Genomic DNA, 6,289 nt, shown 5'->3' on the forward strand with positions numbered 1-6,289 from the left:
TTATAATTTTTAAAAGTATGTTTTATTATACAGCCAGACAACTGAGGCTTGTAGTCTTGAGAACCTAGTGTTTCATTCCAGTTAAGCAGAGTTTAAATAAAAATATTTTTGAGAAAGACAACATTTAAGCATTATTAATTGAGAAAAAGGACTACATCAGTAATACTGAAAAAGTATACATTGTAACAGAAGTTGCATTTCTGCATAGGCCAAGGACTAGCAAGCTAGGATTAAAAGTGAACAGGAAATGTTGGAAAGGTAGAAGGAAAAGATGAAATCTTAATCTCCCTATTGGAAAAAGAAGGCTGGATTGGATAGGGTCTTAAACTCCTCCCTGGAGTGAGGGTGTATGCTAGTGGTACACCACTTGCCTAGCATGCATGAGGCCCTGAGTTCAGTCCCAGTACCAAGCACACCTAAATCGCAGCAGAGAATACAGAAGATAATCGAAGGTCCAATCTAGTCACAAGGGGGAGAGGATGGTGTCAAAGAGGGTGATAGAAGTGCTCTCAAACTGATAGTGGTAACAGTGCACTTTAGAAGAGTGAGTGGGCTGATATGTATCTCAAATAAAATGACAGTGGAAATGACACACAAATATTCTCACAGCTCGAGGTGACAGGGTGCTACGGTTTGGATGTAGGTTGGCCCCAAGATGTGCAGAGGCCTGGTCCCCATGTGAGAGTGTGCAGAAGGGGCTGGGGCCCGTGACAGTTGAGTAGATGGGTTGACCTTCATGAAAGGTTGTAGTCCTTCAAGACAGGATCATGTGAAGTTTGCGCTCTTCATCTCGCCCTCTCGCTGCCTGTCCTGCCGTGGGATCTCCAACAAACCCACCTCTTCCCCTTCCCATCAGGCGAGAGCAAGTGCAGATCCTCACCCAAAGCCAAGCCAGTTCCATGTGTTTGGCCTCCGGAACCGTGGCCTAAAACAAGTGTCTTTCCTTTGTAAATCACTCAGCCAGACGATTTTGTTGTAGGACTAGAGAACAAAGACATTAAGTCTCCAGAAGGAAACAGACCACTGAGCATTAGCAAATGGGATAAAAAAAGACAAAACATACAAATAAAAATCACCCTGCCTTGAGAAATGATAGAACACCAAGGATAAAGAAAGGTTCCTAAAGGTTTCAGCAGAGGAAGTAAGATCGTAAAATAAGGAGAACTGAATCGGTACCGAGTTACAAAGCAGTTCTAGAACCTAGAAGGTCCAGAAGCAGTAAATCTGGAAATGGCATAAATGTCTGGCAAACTAGTGGCCAAGCTGATATCAAATGTGACTATTAAGGGTTCCAAAAGCCATTCGCAGATACACAAGTTCTGATGAAAATAAAAGTGCTTCCAGAGTAGTCTGACTCTACCACTACTACCCCTTACACACTACGGGGGACATGACCCACTGCAAAGGGCAAGCGAAAAAGCAGCCATGGGATCTGGGAAACAGATGCCCCAGAAAGCAGGGCCCTCAAGTCCACAGGACACCAACTACTCCGCTGGTCTGGACAGCAGTCCCGTGAGACCAGGTTGAAAAAAGACTAGGACTCCAAAGAGGTTTTCAGGAGGAAAAAATACAACTGACAACACCAGTGCTCATTTTAACCATGCAGAAAGTGATTTATTTTATGGCACTAGATGCTCAAGGAAACAAAAAATCAGGTAGTTATTCACTACAGCAAAGCACAAAACTATACAAGAAATGTAATCATAGTTACAAATTGGTTCCATGGTGAACAGTATTTACATAGACATAATGAAATCCTGAATCTGAACAATCACGCGGTGAACAATTGTGAAGGTTCTATCATGCTGAGAGGCTGAGGATGGGTATTAGCAGTCAGCAGGCCCAGCCCTGAGCACACAGACTGACACTGCCTGAAGACTGCCGGAGCCCCTGTAAGGGCTGGGTCCAGGCACATCCAGGCGTCCCGTGATGGGCCCCAGCAGCCAGAGGGGCAGGGGTTGGCACTGAGGAGGCTTGTGTGCCAACCAGTGTGGAGTTCACATCTCAACAAACAATTCATGTGATTGTCCCAGTGTGACCATACAAGCCCCAAAATGGGAATATTGGGGAGTGGAAGCTTTGTCCCCCACCACTGAACATCAGTGGGTAACCCCTTAAATAGCTGAATCAAGGGATTCTACAATATTGATATTACTCAGTGAACACCAGACAAAGCTAAAAGAGTGGAAAGTATTAACTGTGGATGAACTTATATGAGACCCAGAACCCCGAAGCCAGGGACTGATTTTTTGTTGTTGTTATAAGTCTTGGAGATTTCATTTTTCAAATTACATGCAAATAACGCTTGAGTATACACAAATACAAGAAGACATGAATTGTCTTCTACTCATCCTTAAAGAAAGACAAGTTATTTTGGCTGTCATGTGCTGAGGACCAGCTTGACATGGTGCAGAGTGGGCAGTGATTAAAATTAATACATTGGCACAGAAATAAATTGAGAGTGTGACTTAGGCCTACATGACTTGTGGTGAGACCCGCGGCTGGCTTTCAAAGAGATTAATCCTTAAACCAGCTGCCAGAATTGAGACTAGCAAATGGTCTGTGGAGTTCTGGTGCCTCAAAGCAAGATAACATGGCAGCTGAGGACTTGACATGTCCAAATTCCTTCTAACACAGTACTCAAAGTTAGCAGACAATCAGATTACTAGTTAACCATAATCTCTCGTGTGCCTTTCCAAAAATGCATTGTGCCTCAATCCTTAAAGCTGGACCTCATTAGCAGTTCCCCCACATCATTTCCTGCAGCTGACCAGCATACCCCCCAGTCAAGCTGTGTACCTAATAGGGGCTAAAGACACCAGGCCTTGTGGTCTTATCCCTTATTGGACTTTGATCATCCCAGGGCCCCCTTGTAACTAAAATATATATCTTGTCTGTGTTTTATTCTGTCATTGTACCCTCAAGCAGGAGATTGATGGTCCTAAGCTAGGGCCCTGATAGTCTTGGGATTTCAGTTACATTATCCCAGTATATTTCAGATAGGATTTGTAATCTCTGTTTTTGGGTGAGAGATTTACTTTTGGTTTCTATGGGGGGTTTTCCTCCTCCCTGACCTTTTGTTTTGCAAACAGGTTCTGTTATCAAACCTCTGGGTACAGAAATGGAGAAAAACCTAGCAAACCACTGAAATGTTCTTGGGGATTTTATATAGAAGAATTGGGGAAATTAACATTCATCTGAAACTTAGGAGTAAAGAGTCCTCCTGTAATTAACAAGAAGCATAACACTGTGTTACAATGACTTGTGCCATACTTGTCAATTATAAATCTGTACCTTCGCATAACAGTAGCCAGCTGTGCATCTTAGTAGCTGCACCTGGGGAATACAGGGAGCAATCTTCCTGCTTACCCACTTGGTATAACAAATTGCAAGGTGTGTGCACATGTGCAAAAGTGTCAAACTGGGATTTTTACTGACATAATCCTCCATCTAACAGGTTTTTGTTTTTCTTTAACCAAGCATCACAGGGGGTAAAACACACCCACACCACACCTGTCCTGTAAACATGTATTTTACCGTACATGGAATGTGGGTGTGACTCACAGTAGCTGCACCTGGGAAAAGAAAAAGTCCATCTGTGTATTCACCCACTTGGCAGATGAACAACAAAATGGGTACAGGAGATCTAAAGCAGCAACGGGTGAGTTTTACCCATGAAATTCTCATTGCTAAATGTCTGTGCATTTAGGATTTGGTTTTTTTAAAGTTTTCTTTTGATTTTTCTGATAGAAGTAGCCTGATTCAGTACAGTGGCACATGAAAAACCAGATTTGCAATCTTTGGATTTCAAAAAGATACAATAATGACCTCATATGTGGCAAAGAAAAATAAACTGGTACTGCTGATGGCAACACTGCACCATGATGGAAATACTGATAGGGAAACCTTGACAAAGTGGAAGCCTGAGATGGTAACTTTCTACAACAAAACCTAGACGTGCAGCATGATGGTTTGACAGTTTACAAAGAAAATAACAAGTGCAAAATATCATGGAGAAATTTTCTTAGAGGACTGTGACTGGAACTCAGAAGAAATCATTCACAGCAGAGGAAAAACAAAATGTTTCTACAGGGAACTATGCAAAAAATTGTGAAGCACACTGGTGCACTGATAGGTGATTCGACAGGCACAGCAACGCAAAGACCTGCGATGAAAACAAGAAAGCGAAATAGATGTCAACTGTGCCCTACAGGAAAGTACAGGAAAGCAAAACACACATGCTATCGATGTAAGAGATACTTGTGTATGGAACACGTAGTTTCCGTGTGTGAAGACTGCCTTGGTTGTCACAGTTGAAGCAAAGAATATTTCCATGGTAGACCTTGGTTTGTAGTTCACACAGGTTTTTATTTCTGATGTTATCTTTTAGGTTTTGTAAGCAAGTACACAGATGATGTGAAAATGTTGATGTTTATTCTAAATGCAATACATATTAAGAATTTAATATTTTATTTTATTAATATCTTATGTTCCTGTTAACTACACACTGTATAATATAATAAAAACCTCCTGCCAAAACAGCAAGACCAGTAAGATGTCATGTATGTCCTACAAAAAGGCCAGGAAATCAAAAGACATGTGCTATTAGTGTAAGCTATACGTGTCCTTGGACATGCTATTGTCATGTGTGAAGACTGCCATAGGTGTGATGATTGAAATAAGGATTATTTTTTTTGTGTTGGTATTTTCTTTGTACTTCACATAGGGATTTATTTCTGTTGTTACTTTTTATACTTTGTACACCAAAAAACAGTCGATGTTGAAAATTGTTATGCTTTTTATAAACAATAAATATTAAAAATTCAGTGTTTAATTTTTTGGATTTCTTTTCCTGTTATGTACTCACTGTTTAATATAATAAAACTCATAAAATTTAAATTAACAATTCACCAATAGAAATATTCTGAAGAATAAACATATTATATATGCACAATAATGCACCTTTATGACAGAAATGGCATTATGCCAATTCATTGCTGCCTCTGTTATTTGTACCCCATGGACCTTCTAGTAATGTTAGTGGAATAAATTACTTCATATTGCCAATTTCTAACTTGTCAATTTCCTAACATCACTATTCCAGACATTAATAACTTGTGCATTCATCTTGATTAAAAATTAAGCTTAGAAGGTAGGCGTACTACTGTAAGGGAGGGAGCGGGGAGGTTCAAAGGACAGAGGACAGCATCACTGGGAAACTTGCTGGAACTAGGATTGTCCTGGTTCCTACGCTAAAGTGTAGACCCTGTGGGGAATTGGAGCAGGGGTGGTGTTCACACCCTCAGGTTCACTGCAGGCCCCCAGTGGCTCTTTGACCGCATTCCCTTGGCTTCTGGAAGGCCTGGAGTCACCAGATAAGAACACCCACTTCTGCCAGGCTGCTGCTCTGAGCCGTGCACCTGGGGAAGGTCAGGCATTGACGTCTCTCCTCATTCAAGAGTGGTTTCAGTGTCCTTGGCACAACCCTAGTGGTGTCACCCCTGAGGATGGAGACACACTGAGAGGACATCGGCAGGCAGCTAAACTTCAGCCAGTTTGTAGGACCCCTTCTTCTGGGTCCTGCATATCCCAGTTGCAAGGTCTCACGACCTTTTCCAATGGCATTCCAATCAATATTGCAAAAGCATGTTTCCAGTCACACCATCTTTTACTCCATAAATACTCAATGATTCCAAATAGCATGCAAAGAGGTGTGTGGGCCCACTGCACGTGTGTAAACCAAGGCACAGACCCTGGCCACACGCAGCTTGCTGTCCATCAGTCACAGGGGCCATGAGGAGCGGCCGGGGGGGGGGGACCCCAAGGGAACACAGCGAGAGCTGAGGGAGAGGAAGAAGCCTGGAAACCTTTGCTCTTGCTCGCAGAGGAAACAGCAGAGTGAAACTCGGGTCTGGAGAGTTCGGTAGAATGCACTGTTTGCAAGACGGTTTTGTGTTTGCGAAAACTGAGGGAGCACCAAGGAATTCCTGTCACTTACTGGCAAACGCTGATATTTCCTGCAACTTCTTTTTGTTGTAAACCCAACCCAACACTTCTTTAAAAAGTTTTCCCCAGATCTGACACATGATTGTTTCTTTAGAAATAAACTTACCAAAATCGGGCCTCATCTGTTTTTCACACTCAGAGGAAACAGAAGTTCAAACACAGAAGCAAACCCTGCTCTCTGCTAGGCTCTGTGGCCCCTGCCAGCCCCCGCCCAGGCTGCTCTCCCCCAGACCTTGGGTGGCACCAGCTGGGGCTCCATCCTGGGCCCCTGAGAGACCTTGGC

The sequence above is a fragment of the Chinchilla lanigera genome, unplaced genomic scaffold, assembly GCF_000276665.1.
Source record: "Chinchilla lanigera isolate Chin_1 unplaced genomic scaffold, ChiLan1.0 scaffold00005, whole genome shotgun sequence".
Classification (NCBI taxonomy): Eukaryota; Metazoa; Chordata; class Mammalia; order Rodentia; family Chinchillidae; genus Chinchilla; species Chinchilla lanigera.